The sequence below is a fragment of the Eumetopias jubatus genome, unplaced genomic scaffold (genome assembly GCF_037043125.1).
Source record: "Eumetopias jubatus isolate StellerSeaLion01/CBP00866 unplaced genomic scaffold, mEumJub1_p1.0 scaffold_6, whole genome shotgun sequence".
Taxonomy (NCBI): domain Eukaryota; kingdom Metazoa; phylum Chordata; class Mammalia; order Carnivora; family Otariidae; genus Eumetopias; species Eumetopias jubatus.
The window spans coordinates 50,767,552-50,786,248 of NW_028274812.1; the positions used below are offsets into that span (position 1 = coordinate 50,767,552).

The 18,697-nt window shown below is 37.7% G+C and overlaps 1 protein-coding gene across 2 annotated transcripts in view; it reads left to right on the plus strand.

The window, feature by feature from the left end:
- Nucleotides 1-18,697, plus strand: part of CDK19 (cyclin dependent kinase 19) — a 165,653-nt gene that overhangs the window by 25,910 nt on the left and 121,046 nt on the right. Inside the window, exon 2 of one of the 2 annotated variants that reach the window (XM_028104150.2) lies at nt 15,325-15,386. The exons of the other annotated variant lie outside the window; for it this stretch is intronic. The gene's annotated coding sequence lies outside the window, so the exon portion shown is untranslated. The remainder of the gene's footprint in view (nt 1-15,324; nt 15,387-18,697) is intronic. 2 annotated transcript variants of the gene reach the window in all.

Genomic DNA, 18,697 nt, shown 5'->3' on the forward strand with positions numbered 1-18,697 from the left:
CTTGTCTGTTTTTTTTATTTTAGCCATCTTAGTTGGTGTGAACTGGCATTTCATTGTGGTTTTGATTTGTATTTTCCTAATAACTAATGATGTTGAATATCCTCTCGTGCTTTTTGGCCATTTGTGTATATTCTTTGGAGAGATGTCTATTCAAGTCCTTTGCCCATATTTTCATTGGGTTTTCTTTTTATTCTTTTTGTTGTTCGTTGTAAGAGTTCTTTATATGTTCTGGATATTAGGATCTTATGTGACTTATGATTTGCAAATATTTTCTCTTCATTTTGTGGATTGCTTTTTCACTTTCTCCATGGTGTCCTTTGAAGCATAAAAGTTTTTAATTTTGATAATGTCCAGTTTATGTCCTTTGGTGTTGCTTACAGTGGGAAACTGTTGATTGATCTAAGCTTGCAAATATTTACTCCTTTGTTCTAAGGGTTTTGTGGTTTCAGTTCTTACCTTTAGGTCTGGCAGTGTTTTCTTTTTTTCAGTGATGGGGACATGTGACAGGGTTCCAGCCTTTTAGGACTTAGAGTGTATTTGGCTAAATTAGACATATATGGCGTAACTAGCAACACCATTCACTCATTTATTTGGCACTGACTGAATAACCCTATGTAGGAATTAGTAGTATAAGAATAAAAACCATAGTTCCTTTCCTTACCATCTAGAGAAAAAATAAAATAGATTACAGTACAGGGCTATGAATCGTTTTATATAGGTATGCACAGAATACTGTGTGGGTAACTAGGAGGGACACTGAACTGACCCATGAGTGTGTGGGTGCTTGGGAAACCTTTCCAGTATAGGGAAATCCCATGATAATTGAATTTTGAAGGCCAAATAGTGAGCCAGAGAGAGAAGTGGTTTTTAGTTTAGTAAGATGAGTGGTAAATACATAGTATAGAGGTGAAAGAAGTAATAAACTCAGAGATCTGGAGGAGGTTTCAGTTCTTGTTTGAGCCTGATAAATTCTAAATGTGTATAAAAAGTTTTTTATGCCTTGGGAGGAACTGGAAAGGATTAGAAAAAATCTGTAAATGGGGATGGTGTCTTTTACTTATGAGTTGTGAGGATTAAAGAAGATGATGCTTTTATACTATAAGAAATATATGTGTTAATCCTGTTACCATTAATTTTTTAACATGAAATTTTGATAATCATTGGTTTTTTTAGTATCTTTTTATTTCTGGGGTGTCATGAAGTCCTTAAGAACAAATTGTTCTGAATTTTTTTTTCTTCTGAATTTCTTAAATATACACTGCATATTATAAACAAGGAAATGGTTATGCATGTTATTAATAAGGAAATGGTGATTATTGAGCTGTAAAGAGCAAATATTTTGAATTGACTATGGTTTTTAAAATAGTTATAAAAGCTATACAATCTGCAAAAATAATTAGTAAGGAAAGTATAAGGGAGAAAGTAAGAAATATTCAAAATCCCACCATTACATGATAATTAATATTTTGGTGCATTTCCTTCCTTTTTTTTTTTAAGATTTTATTTATTTATTTGACAGAGATAGCGAGAGTAGGAACACAAGCAGGGGGAGTGGGAGAGGGAGAAGCAGGCTTCCCGCGGAGCAGGGAGCCCAATGCGGGGCTCCATCCCAGGACCCTGAGATCATGACCTGAGCTGAAGGCAGACGCTTAACAACTGAGCCACCCAGGTGCCCCAGTGCGTTTCCTTTCTGACATCTTTTCATCCATTTGTGGTGTGTACACAAACACACACATATCCCGTTAGGAAAACAATTTACAAAAGTCAGATCATTTTAAATATGTAATTTTCATCTTTTTTTAAAAGATTTTATTTTATTCTTTTAGATTTTTTATTTTTTATTTTTATTTATTTGACAGAGAGACAGCGAGAGAGGGAACACAAGCAGGGGGAGTGTGAGAGGGAGAGTGCATTTCCTTCCTTTTTTTTTTAAGATTTTATTTATTTATTTGACAGAGAGAGATAGTGAGAGTAGGAACACAAGCAGGGGGAGTGGGAGAGGGAGAAGCAGGCTTCCCGCGGAGTAGGGAGCCCAATGTGGGGCTCCATCCCGGGACCCTGGGATCATGACCTGAGCTGAAGGCAGACGCTTAAAGACTGAGCCACCCAGATGCCCCAAAGATTTTATTTTTAAGTAATCTCTACATCCAGCGTTGGGCTTGAACTCAGAACCCCAAGATCAAGAGTCATATGCTCTACTGACTGAGCCAGCCAGGTGCCCCAATTTTATTTTTTAATCTAAATGCTTTATGAGGTTAAATGTGTTAGCAAATATAGATCTATATAATCATCTTGTTTTATTGTATTCCATTGTCTGGCAATATTTTAATATGATTAATTCTCTATTGATGAATATTTAAGTGGCTTGTAGTTTTTTTACTAAATAATGCATAGTATATTTGCCCACTTGTCTGATTATCCCTTTAGAATAAATAATTAGAAGCAGAATTGTTGGATCACAGCGTATGCCTGTTTCAAATTTAGGAACATATCGCCATACTCTTTTTCCAAGTAGGTTGAGCCAATTCTTGTATTCATCTTTTGGGTATTTCACATTCATTTCCTTTGTGCTTTTTTCAATGGGCAATGTGTATGGCAATTAATATTGGGCTTTGAAGTTGTATTATCTGGATTCATAATCCCATCTCTACCACTTTGTAGTTGTTTGACTTGGGCAAATTAACTGCATCTTAGATTTCTCATCTGTAAAGTGGGGATAATGGCAGCAGTTACCTCGTAGGGTTGTTGTGAGGACCGCATGACATGTGAAGTGCTTGCAACAGGGTCTAGCAGATAACAAGCACTGCTATCACTAGTGGTCTTCTCACACTTGCATATTTCTATAGGATAAATCCCTACTAGGGTAGCTGTGTTTGAAAATAGAGATCACCGAATTACTGGTTTAAAAAGTTGTTCCTTTTGCACTAAAACCTGCATAATAATTCTTTGCAGTATCATATCAGTATTATGATTGTGTCACGCTCTCTGTCTCAATGATCTGTTTCTGTATTCATCTGTTTTCTTGAGAAATCAAAAAACTCATGCATAAAATTGTATGTATTTCCAACTTTTGATTATAAAAAATCTCAAACATACAGGGTATTTTAAAGACTTGGTTCTATTATGATCACCTGTATATCCACTGTCTAGACCAGGAGTTAGCAATTTTTTTTTTCTGTAAAGGGCCAAGTGTTTTCTGTATTTCTGTACAGGGCGAGTAAATATTTTAGATTTTGGAGGCCATATAGTCTCTGTCACAACTTCTCAATTCTGTAGTTGTAGTGAGTAAGCAGCCATAGACAGCTGGTGAATGAATGGACATGCAGTGTTCAACAGAACTTTATTTACAAGAACAGGCACAGCTGGATTTGGCCTGGGCTGTAGTTTGCCATCCCCAGATCCAGATTAAATAGTTAACAGATTGCTATGTTTGCTTTCTCTGTAAATGTGTTTATGTATTTCTGAACCACTTCAAAGTTAAGTTGAAATCATCATGGCATGATCATTGTGTGCCTGGCTTCAGAACTTGGCCTTTAACCTGATGGAGACATAGAGTAATGGATTCCAAATGAAATAGATTCTAATATTTCGCCAAATGGAAATAGCAATTTTTTTTTTCCTGATAGTAAAAGGAACACATACTTGTTGTAAAATGCAGACAATTAATATAAAATGTAGGCATTCAGGAGAGCTCTCCACTGCCAACAGTTAGGTGTGTAGCCTCACAGTGGGGAATTTCATGATGAGTTTTGTACTGGTGTGGATGGTGGAGAAGGACCAGAGGTGTGAGAGTGGAAGTATGAGGCTCGTAGGTCCAGGTGAGAAATGATGAGGACCTGTTTCTTAGTAGCAGCTATGAGAGTAGACAAAGGGCAAGACTGGGGTAACAGTTCAAGGGCTATTTAGGAGATAGATGGGATTCTGACTAGTTGGATGAATGGGCTGAAGGATCCCCCAGTGAAGTGGCCAGGATGGTAGTTGAATGGATTTTCCAGAACTTGGGACCAAATTGTGGGGTCATTTGAAGGGGGCATAAAAGGAAAAATAGTTTTGCCAATGGCAGAATTCGAGTGGAAAGTGTGTCCTTTGTTCTTATTTTTATCCTGTGTTTCCAGGCTTATTTAGAAGGGGAGGGTAAAAATAAGAATTCAATTCTATTTTGACAGATAAGAGCTATTATATATTATATCATGCCCTTTTCTCTTACTAATTGTTCCGCTCTTGAATTAGTTAAGGTTAGCAGCTTCTGTTTTGGTGTGTAACTGTAGCCTAACTTTTACATTTCACAAAGTTCTTGTTGCAGTCTTTACATTTTTATTCTGAGGAACTGGGATTGGAGTGGGGTAAAGGGGGCACTTGGGCAAGTTATTGGCAGAGGTTCTTTGACTCTGAATTAAGGGCTGTTTAGGTGTCTGACTCTGAGTAGGATCTTGCTTTCACCAGATTCTGCTATGTTTCTCATCACTGGAAACAAGGCTGTAGAATTTATGGTGTGAAACTTTGGCTCATTGTCATCTTCACAGTAATGCAGTGTTAGCATAGACTCGGAGTTCTGGGACACAGTGAAGGATCTTCAGTATCCAGTTAATTAAAAGATGATTGGTTGGTTAATGGCGGGTGGGGGGGTTTATGGAGCTAAGGCATTCATTCCCGGGTGAGAAAGACTTAGGTCACTAATGCTAACTTCTCTTGCTTTTTCAGGTAGGATTAAACATGGCACTCTATACCCTTTAATATTTTAACATGCATCTCCTAAAAATAAGCACATTTTCCTGCATAACCATAATACCATTATTACAGCTAAGAACATTATAATTTTGTTCTTTTTAATAGAACTGTATAATGTAGCACAAAAAGTATGAAAATCCTTAGATTTGCTCTTCAACTTTGTAACCTATTGAACTGTCTTTATCCCTGTTACTCTTTACCTGTCTTTTTCTTTAAAAAATTTTTTTTTTTTTTTAAGATTTTATTTGTTCATGAAAGACAGAGAGAGAGAAAGAGGCAGAGGAAGAAGGAGGCTCCCCGCGGAGCAGGGAGCTTGATGTGGGGCTTGATCCCAGGACTCTGGGATCACAACCTGAGCCAAAGGCATCAAAAACTAATGATGGTGGGTGGATGGGTTAGCCTGGTGATAGGTATTAAAGAGGGCACGTATTGAATGGAGCACTGGGTGTTATACGCAAACAATGAATCATGGAACACTACATCAAAAACTAATGATGTCATGTATGGTGGGTGATTAACATAACAAAATAAAATTAAAAAAACCCAAAAAACTAATGATGTACTGTATGGGGACTAACATACATAATAAAATAAAATAAAATAAAATTATTTTCTCGCTTTAAAAAAAAAAACACAACAAAAACCAAAGGCAGACACTTAACCAAAAGAGCCACCTAGGTGCCCCCGTATCTTTTTCTTTAGGTGGAAATCTCTATTGGGTAGCGCTGTTTGCTGCTTTCATTTGACCCAATTACACAATCAAATGAAAGGAATATTTTGATTTTTTTTTCCATGTGTTTGGTTTGTATTTTTAAAAACTGGGTTTTGTTTCTGTGTTTTATATGATTTGAAAGAGAATTACATGTAACTTATAATCCAAAGAAGAGTTTACATGGTCTCTAATTTCCATTTGATTGTTGGTACTTGTTATGTGGTAGAAGAAACTGAAGGAATGCAAAGCCAATTATGTGCTTTTAAAAAAGTGGCCAACTTTGGAATTTTCATACTAAAAGGAGGAGGGAAAGTAATATGGATATTCCCATTGTTTTCAAGTTTCACTTTATTATGCTTTTATTTGATAAGAAAATTTATAATGCTTCAGATAAAGGTCTTGTACTCTGAAAAATTATGCTGCAAATTTATCCAGGGTCCTTGCTTTATTTTTCTGTACTCCTCCATTCCCCTCCCAGATTTAGTACTCTGCATTGTCTTCCTCCCATATCATCTCCTAGGCCATGGATACAAAGCATCATCTTATTTTATCCTTTTAAAAACATCAGTTTCCTTGATTAGAAGGAAGGAATTTAGTGTCTTGGTCTAGCTGTGGGACTGTAGGCTACAGTTAGGAATAGTGTGTGCAAAATGAGGTAAATGAGAGTTTATTCTTCTTAGATTACAGACCTAATCATAACTACCAGTATGAGGCAGTTTGACTAGTAGGAACAGACTCAAAATTATTGTTACATCTCTATTCTACACAGAAGAAGCAAAATGTATAAAATTATGATAAAAAGAAACACAATAGCAAGTAATTCAGGACAGCTAGTGTAAGCACTTGGGATGGAGGTTGGAAATATGTTTGGTTCTATCAGTTGTACTATTTATTTATTTATTTATTTATTTTTTAATTAAGTAGGCTCCATGCCTGGCATGGGGCTTGAACTCACAACCCTGAGATCAGGAGTTGTGTGCTCTACTGACTGAGCCAGCCAGGTGCTCTTTAAAGTCAGTTTTTTTCCTCATTATTTCCTTGCACCCAACCAAAATGTTGTAAAGAGTGATGAAGCATATTAAAGCTTAGTTAACTGGTGAATTATTTATTGATAACTTTCTCTTGGTTCCTATATTTTATGTTTATATCCAAGAATTTAAGAGCTAGTATGTAATGGACAACAGTTGTTAGAGATAGACATTTCTGAGTTCAGATCCTAGCTGTTTAACTTTCACAGATCATGTACTACTTAGCCTTTAAAATGAGGCGAAGAACTATCTCACAGAACTTTTATGAAGCTTAGTTGAAATTATGTATGTTTGGAACCTGGTACAGTGCTGCATAGTAGGCACTAAAAGACACTGGCTCCTTCTGTCGTACCTAAAAACAAACTTCAGTTTATAAAAAAATGGAAAATTAAAGTCTCTCTTCTAAAAATAAAAAAAAAACAACTCTAAAGGCCATCTCCTTTAAGCCTTGTCATTGTGTGGAGATGAGGATAGAGGCACTCATAGTTTCTTGGGGCTTTTTCTCTTTCAAAGAACTCATTATTCTGTTTTGTAACTGCCTAGTATAATGCTTGGCACATAAATATTTCTCAATATGTTAGAGGGATGTCTTGCAAAGAGAGAAAATGTTCTCTATTGCTTTTTTCTCTTGAACACCTCACAAGTTGTTTACTTATATAGATTTACTTATCCACTCAAGATACTTGGCTTGTTTTGGAAGAGAAATGATATTTTATATTTAGGAAATTAAGTACAATGTTACTGACTGGCTAAAAATCCTGATGTCTTCTGATATATTCCATGATATCAGAATTTTTGTGATTTGAAATGAAGGCAACAGTGTGCTTTTAAATGTTTGAGGATAGGCAACCCTCTTGGATCCCCTCCCTCTTCAGGAGCTTTGTATTATTGCTCAATAAACTTTACTGTCACTCAATAAACTTTGCTTTGCTGCACCAAAAAAAAAAAAAAAGTTTGAGGATATGAAATTTTTGAAGGGCTTAAGAATGACTGTTTCTCTGAACTTCATTCATTTACCCCACATTTACTTAATACTTCTGTGTTCTCTAGACCCTGTGTTAAAGACTATGGAAAGCCAAAGAATTACTGATGGTTTCTGCCCTCAGGGACTTTTACTTAAGTGACAAAGGCAGATAAGAAAACCAACGTTACATTATAATTGAAAAATACTATAGGACCTGCACAGAAAAGGTGAACATAGAAGAGGAAGACTGTCTATTCATATTTGGTGCGTGAAAGTGTTGTCTGTGCCTGTGTCAATGGCAGGTGCAGCAGGCAAACTCTTTGGAAGAGCTGAGATTTGAAGGACAGGTGGAGAAAGGTTCTGGAAAAGGACATTGCAAGCAGCTCGTGCAAAGGCAGGGTGGTATGAGAAGCCTATAAGTTGTTCTTTGTATGATGAAGCTGGGATCATCAGGGACTGGGTTCCTTCTGTTTGCTTCACTGTCCTTTGGCATTGCTTCTATTACCTTGCAGTCCAAAATCACTACTATAGTGCTCTCCATCATGTCCCAGTAAACGGACACCCTCCCAGCTAAGTGAGTTCCCTTGAAGTAGCTTTTCTGGAAGTCACATTCATGACTTCCACTTCCAGCTCATTGACTAATCATAGCAGCTGGGAAGGCTGGAAAGGGTGCACTTTTACCTGGGGGAATGCCATCCAGAATAAAGCCAGGGTCTGTTACTGAGGAGAAAAGAGAGAATGGGTATGTAGACAGCCAGCGGTGTCTGCCACAAAGAGGATTGAGAATGGAGGTGGGGAGACCAATTTAGTACAACAGTTAAGTAGTAACACTTGCAGTGTCTTAAAGAAGAGATTTCATCGATAATCTTGAAATGCAAGAATGTGTTTGGTTACTAAGTAGAGAAGCTATTCTGCTGGGAAAACTACAGGATTGAAGCCATTATTTTGATAACATTCTGTTCAAGTTTCTGGGAGCAAAAATTATGCTTTAATTATTTTAACCCTTGAGTTAAATTCTTTCCAACTAAGCTTTTCATAAAATTAAATATTTTGTTGCTAAAGAGGATTAACGCTGATAAGGATGGCATGAATAGGAATTACATTAAAAAAACTATATAGCATGACTTTTTCAACTGGGTAATAATACACATTGAAAGGGGATTTACAATGTATTTTTTCTGGGAGAGGAAATAATGAATGATTTTATTTTTCTTCTTTTTACTTCTCTTTAAACTTTATACACTTAGCACATATTACTTTTTAAAAAATGGGGTAGGGGTGCCTGGGTTGCGCAGTTGGTTAAGTGACTCTTGGTTTCAGCTTAGGTCGTGATCTCAGGGTCATGATTTGAGCCCCTTGTGGGGCTCTGCACTCAGTGGGGAGTCTGCTTGAGATTCTCCTCCTCAGGTGGAGGGGCAGGGCGAGAGGGAGAGAGAATCTTAAGCACATTCTGTGCTGAGTATGGAGCCCAGTGTGGAGCTCAATCTCATGACCCTGAGGTCACGACCTGAGCTGAAATTAAGAGTCTGATGCTTAACTGACTCCACCACTCAGGTGCCCCCATCTTAATCATTTTTATTTTTTATTTTAATTTTTTAAAAGATTTTATTTATTTATTTGACAGAGAGAGACAGAGAAAGAGAGGGAACACAAGCAGGGGGAGTGGGAGAGGGAGAAGCAGGCTTCCCGCAGAGCAGGGAGCCCAACGTTCAGGATGCTGGGATCATGACCTGAGCTGAAGGCAGACACTTAACGACTGAGCCACCCCGGCACCCCCATCTTAATCATTTTTAAGTGTATGGTAGCATTAAGTACATTCATATTTTTGTGTGCCATCACCACCATCCATCCACAAAACTCTTTCATCTTGCAAAACTGAAACCCTGTACCTTTAAAGAATAACTCATTTCTCCCCTTCCCCCAGCCTCTGGCAACCACCATCCTACTTTCTATGTTTATGGATTTGCCTACTACTACAGGTTCCTCAGTAGAAGTAGGATAACACAGTATTTGTCCTTTTGTGACTTACTTATTTCATCTAGCATATTCTTAAGGTTGATCTATGTTTTTAGTATGTGTCAGAAAAAAAATTGAAGATCTAATTGGCTTTATTAAATGATTCATGAATCAGGCAGCATCCCATCTAGCAAGTAGAGAGTTACTCTAAGGAGTAGAACAAAATGGAAGGTTTTTATAGGAAAGAGTGTGGGGCAAGAAAGTTATAAGCAAAAGAGAAGAAAGAAAAAAAAAGAAGAAAGGACAGTTTCAGGCAAGATCACGTGCTCTGAAGGGAATGGGCTGAGGGTCTTATTATACAGATTACCTCATCTTCCTTTGGGGGATAGAGAAAGCCCATGGCACATATTACCTCATTGGTGATGATTAGAAAATTTTTAATTGACCAGTTAAGACACTGGAGATTGAGGGGCGCCTGGGTGGTCCAGTTGGTTAAGCATCCGACTTTAACTCAGGTCATGATCTCAGGGTCCTGGGATCGAGCCCCTTGTTGGGCTCTGTGCTCAGCGTGGAGTCGGCCTGTCCCGCTCCCTCTGCCCTCCTCTTGCTCTCCTCTCTCTCTCTCCCAAATAAATAAATAAAATCTTAAAAAAAAAAAAAAAAAGACATTGGAGGTCGAGACTACAGTTAGATCTGGTATTAAGCCCTGGTTTACTGACTTGGGGCCTTAAACTAAGTGATGCCATTTGGGGCCTGTGATTTTCTTTTTCTTTCCTTTTTTTTTTTTTAAGATTTGTTTATTTATTTTAGAGAGAGCGCTAGAGAGTGAGAGGGTGTATGCACATGTGTGAGGAAGGGGAAAGGGACAGAGGGAGAAAAATCCTCAAGCAAACTCCCTGCTAAGCACAGAACCTGACACAGGGCTCAATCTCACGACTCAGATCATGACCTGAGCCAAAATCAAGAGTCAGCTGCTTACCTAACTGAGCCACCCAGGTGCCCCCCTGTGATTTTTTAACAATTACCCCCTGGCGATCAGGCACTTGGTTTAACTGAGAGATGTGCTCAAAATTTAAGGCATTAGCACCACTCTCAGCTACTGCCCTGGAAAGTTCCCACAGTTGTTACCATTTCTTTGTGCGGCATCCATAGGTCATGATGTTTTTTTCTAATCTCTGATATTCACAAGTAACAAGTTAAGGTTTGCAATTTTTAAGTCAGTCATTCTCTTTGTTTGCTTGGTGGTTAGTGGCTGCAAACAGTCATTTAATTTAAAGCTTTTGTGACAATACAGTTTGCCAGGGAGATTATTATGATTACTGTAAACAGGATAATTTCCAATGTTTGGAGTGCGTTTTGGAGCCATGGTCCCCAAGACTCAAACAAGTCAAAATCATATAGGTCAAAGAAAGACCCACTGAAGGAGTCACCTTTTATAGACAAGTGGCCTGCTCAGTGATCTTAGTGGTTAAGTTTCAACTTCCCCAGAAATGTTAATCCTGCTGTAACTGGTGGTGTTGGCTGTAACACAAACACCTCCTTGCTTGGCTAAAAGATAATCAAGAGCTATCCTATTATCAAGAACAACTTTGGCTAGAAAGTCTAAGGATCTTTTTTGGGGCAGCTATTGCTTTAGCAGCAGTTTTTGCAATAATTTTAAGAATTAGGGAGAAGTTCTTGATAATAACTTCATTACATTTATCCCTAACCAGGGAAATAGGGACCTGTCAAAGCAGTGGATCCTGAATCATGAGTATCTCCTGCTAGGTCCTTTTTAAATCAACAGTGTAAGTTGAGGGGACCCTACCAGTGAGATGTCTCATTTTGCTTGTAAAAAAATGAGGGGCACAGTTAGATTTTCTCCTAGCCTGATATAAAAGATTGCTCTACTTTCCAGAAGTTACTCCCCTAGCAATGGCCTGGGAGATAAAGATGAGGGCGTTATCTTTCCAGGCCAATGCCAGAGGAAAGGAAAGGAAAAGGAGAAAGTTTCATGTTTAGTTAACTAAAGTATGAAGTCTTGATTCATTGTCTTGGCTGGAAACAGTCTAACTTGATGTCAACTACTGCTCTTCCTCGTCAAATTGATTTGGGGGTCTCCAGTGTCTGTACAGTAGCAGGTGTCTAGTGGAGCCTTCTGTGAGATGTGTATCCAAGGTTCAATGCCTTTTAATTTTGCAGCAGTGTCAGTGGTCAGGAGCATTTGGTAAGATCCTTTGCAATGAGGTTTGAGGGCTGCCATCCCCTGAGGATGTTTCTGGAATACCCAATCACCAGGCTCTAGACTGTGACCAACAGGATCCTTTGAATTGGGATCTGGGATGGCTTCTTAACCTGTTGATAATAGGCTTGAGCGTGAGACATTAGAGACTTATAGTAGTTGGTCATATACCTGAAGTAACAAGGGATTAGCAGAAGGTGGTATGCCAGTAGACATTGATCTGTTGGTGATTTTCTTGTGTGGAATAAATTCGTTTCCCAAAGGGGATACTGGGAACAGTCAGTAAGGTCAAAAGCAATAGCTTAGCCAGGGAAGTCCAGTAGTTGTAGCAAGTTTAGAAGTTTTAAGTTTGAGGGTCCCATTAGTTCTTTCAGCCTTGCCTGATGATTGAGGGTGATAAGGGCAATGATAATTCCAAGAAGTTTGCAAGTGCTTCATTAAGGCTTGTGTGATTTGCCCAGTGAAGTGGGTGCGTCCATCACTGGAGATTACAGGAGCTATGCCCCAAGTATACCACAATTTGTTTATCCATTCATCTGTCAGTGGAGACTTGGGTGGCTTCCACTTTTTGGCTGTTATGAATAATGCTGCTATGAACATGGGCATATAAATGTCTTTTTGAGAATCCCTGCTTTGAATCCTTTTGGCTATATACCCCGAAGTGGAATTGCTGGATAATATGGTAATTCTATTAATTTTTTGAGGAACTGCCATACTGTTTACTATTGCAGCTGCACCATTTTACATTCTCACCAACAGTACACAGGGGTTCCAATTTCTTTACATCCTCACCAACACTTATTTCCGTCCTTTAAAAAAAATTGATAGTAACCATCTTAATGGGCATGTGGTAGTATCTCATTGTGTTGAATTTTTTTAAGCTTATAAAATGTTTATAAGAGTGAGTTATATAATCACATGGCAGCAATTTAATTAATTAATCAATTTATTTTTAAAGATTTATTTATTTATTTTAGAGAGAGAGAGAGCAGGGGGAGGGACAGAGGGAGAGGGAGATAAGCAGACTCCCAGCTGAGCGGGGAGCCTGACGTGGGGCTCGATCCACAGACCCTGAGATCATGAACTGAGCCGAATCAAGGGTCAGATGCTTAACCAACTGAGCCACCCAGGTGTCCCTATTTATTTATTTTTAAGTAGGCTCCACACCCAACATGGGGCTTGAACTCACAACCCTGAGATCGAGAGTTGCATGCTCCACTGACTGAGCCAGCCAGGCGCCCCACATGGCAGCAATTTAAAAACAATGGAACAAAAATCACTCCCCAACTCAGTCTTGCTACTCTAACACCAATATTATTTTAATGTTATTTGGCTATGTATGACCATATATATATTTTACTCATGACTGGGCTCATAAGCATTTCCCATTTTTTAACATATTTTGTACAACAATCATTTGAATTTTAATTTTCCAGGAAAATGTTGCAAATGCTGAAGGATCCATATAGCATGATTGACTACATTGAATTCATTTGAACATCTATGAATAAATTGAATATTATTGTGTGGTTTCTTACATAGAGATAAGTGCCTGGTTTGTATGATTTTAATTCCATAGACTGGATGATACAGTGATGAAGAGTGTGGCTCTCGAAGTCATGTGTTTGAATTGTACATCTGCTGCTTCTGGCTGTGTGTGTTTAAGCAAGTTTCTTAAGGTCTTGTGTCTCAGTTTTTTTATTTGTGAAATGAGGGTAATATCTCAGAGTTATGAAGACCGAATGACCTCATACCTGTGGAGCTCTTAGAGTTGTACCTGGCACATCATACATTCCATAGGAGACTTTGCTGCCATTATTGTTTTATCGGGTGGAATTTTATCTGTTTGGTTTTTAGAAATATATGCAACATGCAGGTAGTTCCTGTGTCTCACATCCTGTCAGTTAGTTTAGACTGTCCCAAGTGGCACTTTAGAGGAGGGTGCAGTCTATAAGATTGCTTTGGGATTTAGGGGAAGATAAATCTGAGGCAGATAGTGCTGGGCAAAATGCTAAATTAGTAATATGATACAACCCCCTCCTGGGGATGGTGACCTTTCTGGCTGCAATTTAGCCCTGACAGCTACTCTAGGCTCTTCTGGCCAGCTCAGTCTTTTTTGCTTTGGGCTTCCTTCCTCATCCATTTCCCCAAATTCCTTGGATTGGCACTCTGCATTCCCTCTATATGACCACTTTTTTTTTTTTTTAAAGATTTTATTTATTTGAGAGAGAGAGCAAGAGCAAGCACAGGCAGGGGGAGCAGCAGAGAGAGAGGGAGAAGCAGGTTCTCCACTGAGCAGGGAGCCCGATGTGGGGCTCGATCCCAGGACCCTGGGATCATGACCTGAGCCGAAGGCAGATGCTTAACCGACTGAGCCACCCAGGTGGCCCTATATGACCACTTTTATTGTTAATTTAAGTCAAATGCACTGATTTAAATTCTTACAAAATATAGCATTCTGTGATTTTTAAAATCTTACTTCTTTTGATATTCAGTGTAAATCTGTGAGATGGTGAAGGAGGCCTCATTGAACAACTCTGGTTGCACTAAGAAATTAACTGAGCTGCCTTATGTTGCAAAGCAACAGAATGATTTATCTGGAACTTGAACTCAAGCCACCTGACTTTAGGGCCTATGTTTTGTAATACTATGTTTCTTTCTTGACATACCATGTTTTAAGACAGTGCTTTGTTTCTTCTTTCCTAATTATTTGATGACATTTTTAAGGTTTTCTAAATATTACATAAAGATAACATACGCCCCTCTTTTAAATTTAATAGCTTGTAAAATTTATCTGATTCCTGTTCCCATACCCGAGCTGCATTTTGCAGTCTTTTATCCCTGTTGTTTGAAAAGAATGAGATGAAATCTGAGTTCTAAATATTTTACCTGATTACATACTTAATTTTTTACATGGATGTTTTCTGAAAAGCTTTTCATGTTTCGTGCTTATATTTATTTTATAATATTGGAACAAGGAAGATTTGCCCCTTACTGCCTAGCATATGTAGTACCTTGCTCATTTCAAAATTACTGTCAGACTTGGCATTAGAATATCTTTTCGGTTCTACTTTTCCCTTTTTCCTCTACCTTGTCCTCTTCCAGGTCTGTTTCTAATTGTTTTTCTTGTATATCCCCAACAATCTCATGTCCTAAGAAGGAATTTACCTTGAGCTATAGGGTCTATCACACTCCATTTTGTGAAGAATATTTTTCTACTTAATTTCTTTTATATTCCTTATGTGTGTATTGGCTCTTTACATAATTTTATTATTTATTTATTTTTAAGTAAGTTCTGTGCCCAACATGGGCTTGAACTCATCACCCTGAGATCAAGAGTCACATGCTCTACTGACTGAGCCAGCCAGGTGCCCCATCTCTCACATAATTTTAAAAATTAAATTGTTACTTTGACTACATATGAATTCATACTTTGTTTCTCTTTTAGTATTTCAGAGAGTATAAATCACTTTTGGTGAGAGTATATATTAATTAAGGCTCCACTTCTGCTTTTTTTCACGTAATTAGCTACATAATATATAATGAACTCTGAATATTATCAATATATTGTTGATGTGATCACTGTCAAATCTAAAATCCGATTTCCTTGACAGATATTTAGACTTGTCATAGGCATTTGGCATTTTATGTTTTGGGCAGTGTAACTTTAAATCTACATAAACTTCTCTGCCTTTTGCCTCTGCTGTGTTCATAGATACCAGGAGGGCTTCGTGTATGGACCTCAAGCGTTGGAGGTAGCAGACTTTTCAGCAGAAGGTAAAGCAGAGTGTTGCCTTCTGGTGTCATTGTGTGTGTGTGCTGGGGTGGGTATGTGACCGGTGAGAACTCTTCACAAATGTCATCAGAAATAATTTATAATGATACATTAAATAATTCACAGAATTTAAGGCCAACTTGTATAATTTTATTCAGTATTATTAAAATCCATACCAAATAGAAAACTTTAGATAGAACTAAAGACTAAATGTGACCCTCTGCTGTTAACAGAACAGTAGGGGTGATTAAGAAAAGAGAGCATTAGCATAATGTGTAGTATCTACTGTCTAGCTTTCTCAGACCTAGCTTCATGATGATTTCTTCCTGGGAAGTTGTCCAAGTCATTATTCATCTGTTGTATTCTTCCCTGCTGCTCCTTTACTGAAAGATTGCTTCACAATAGAGGCAGCCTAGTCCATGACTCATGACTAGAGGATAGACATTCTTGCTGTAGGTCCCATGTGCCAAAAATGTTAGTTTCCAGTATGTTAATTACCTCTCTTTTCAGAATGTGTTAATATGCTCTTCTCTCAAGTTAGTTCTTGTTTCAGTAGAGAAACAAACACATCCCACATATTTGTAAAATATGTTTTTATAGAGACCTTCTTAATGAGTTACTTTTTAAGAAAATAATGTGACACACCTTTCCTGGGTAATGCTTCTTTGATTTTTTTTTTAAATAGAAACATTTTGCCTTATATGTGCCAGATATTATAGCTACCACTTTCCGTGACCTTGTAAAACCATTTATGAACTTTCTTCAGATGATACTTGTAGAGAGGTTTTTTTGTTGTTGTTTGTTTGTTTTGTTTAAAGATCTATAGCCGCTAACAAAATGTATTCTTAGACATAAAGTTCATAATGTGGCTAGTTTTTAGAGAGAAATCTGAATGGGAATTAGAGGAATGGTTTCCTTATGTCTTCTGGAAATTTTATTTGTAGTGGCTGCACATTATACCTTATACGCGGGTTGTATACCTTATGCAAAGTCAACATAGTATATATATATTAGGGTGATATATATTTATTGAATTTCTGTTCTGTGCCCAACACAGACTCCATCTTAAAATCAACCGAGTTTAACTGTTTCTTTCACTTCCTCCTCTTCAGAGAAGTTTCTTTTATTAACTGGGAGATAGTTAATGAGAAGATAGATGACTTTCAGACTGTTTATTGTGGTTAGCTGCAATGTTACCTCTTAGGTCCTTTCTCCTTTCTTTTACTCTTTTCAGTGGCCAGTTGGAGGGTATTATCTATTTACCAGTATATTGGAAGTAATTTCTTGAAGGCCTGCTCATGCTTCATTTTCAGGCTACTTGGCTCTACAGCCTTATATTTGCTTAACTATTCTGAGTGTGGTATATTTTGTTACCAATTGAGAATCTCAATAGATTATTCTAAGCACTAGTATAAAAGATATAAAGTTCTGCTTCTATCAAAGCAGAGAAAGACTCCTCCCCAGGTCCTCATCCCCCAGTTTCTGTGAGAAAGATGTGATGAAACGGATGGCTCTTAATGTATTTTTTCAAAAATAATTGACTATTTTTTAGAGCAGTTTTAGGTTTACAGAAAAACTGAGTGGAAAGTACGGAGAGTAAGTCCCCTTACTGCCTCCCCTTCCTATAATTAATATCTTGCTTTAGTGTGGTACATTTGCTGTAATTGATGAGCCAGTATTGTTATATCATTATTAATTAAAATCCACACTTTACCTTAAAGTTCACTCTTTTCGTTGTAGATACTCTATGGGTTTGACAAATGTACAATCACATGTATTCACCAATATGATATCATACAGAATAATTTTCTTGCCCTGAACATATCCTGTGCTCCACCCATTTATCCCTGGCTCCTTTCCTTTGAGCCCCTGACAACCACTGATCTTTTCCTGTCTCTATAATTTTACCTTTTCCAGAATGGCATAGTTGTAATCACACACCATGTAGCCTGAGATTAGCTTCTTTCATTTAGTAATAAGCATTTTAGCTTCCTTCATGCCTTTCCATGGCTTGATAGTTCATTTCTTTTTAGTGCTGAATAACATATTGTCTGGATATACCATAGTCTATTTATCCATTCACCTACTGAAGGATATCTTGATTGCTTCCAAGTTTTGGCAATTATGAATAAAGCTGCTATAAACATTCATGTGCCGATTTCTGTGTGGATATAATTTTCAGTTCATGTGGGTAAATACCAAGGAGTGTAATTGTTGGATCATATGATAAGAGAGTGTTTGGTTTTGTAAGAAACTGCCAAACTCTTCCAAAGTGGCTATATCATTTTGCACTTCGGCCAACAATAAATGAGCTTTACTGTCGCTTCGTATCCTTGTCAGCATTTGATCTTCTGGATTTTAGCCATTCTAATAGGTGTATAGTGGTATCTCATTCTGTGTTTTTTTTTTTTTTAAGATTTTATTTATTTATTTGACAGACACAGTGAGAGAGGGAACACAAGCAGGGGGAGGGGGTAAGGGAGAAGCAGGCTTCCTGACGAGCAGGGAGCCCGATGTGGGGCTCGATCCTAGGACCCTGGGATCATGACCTGAGGAGAAGGCAGACGCTTAACGACTGAGCCACCCAGGCGCCCTTCATTTTGTGTTTTAATCTGCAACCGTCTAATGACATGTGATGTTGACCAGCTTTTCATATGCTTATTTGTCATCTGCATATCTTCTTTGCTGAGATGTCTTTTGCCCATTTTAAAATGGGGTTATTTGTTCTCTTATTGTTGAGGGTTTTTTTGGTTTGTTTGTTTTTGTTTTTTAAGTAGGCTCCATGCCCAATGCAGAGCTTGAACTCAGGACCCTGAGATCAAGACCTGAGCTGAGATCAAGAGTCAGACACTTAACCAACTGAGCCACCCAGGTGCCCCTCATTGTTGTTAATAATATTAAATTGTATATTTTAAATACCAGTCCTTTAACAGACACATATTTTGCAAATATTTTCTCCCAATCTGTGGCCTGTCTTCTTAGTCTCTTAAGTGTCTTTTGCAGAGCAGAAGTTTTAATTTTTAGTCAAAAGTCATCTCCAAACTCAAGGTCGTCTAGATTTTCTCTTCCATTATCTTATAGGAGTTTTATTGGTTTGTATTTTACATTTAGATCTATGTTCCATTTTGAATTAATTAATTAATTTTTTGAAGGGTGCAAGGTCTGTGTCTAGATTAATTTTTTTGCATGTGGATGTCCATTAGTTCAAGCACCATTTGTTGAAAGACTTTTTTTTTCTCTAATGTTATCCTTTGTTGCTTTGTCAAAGATTATTTGACTGTACTTATGTGGGTCTATTTTTGGGTTCTCTATT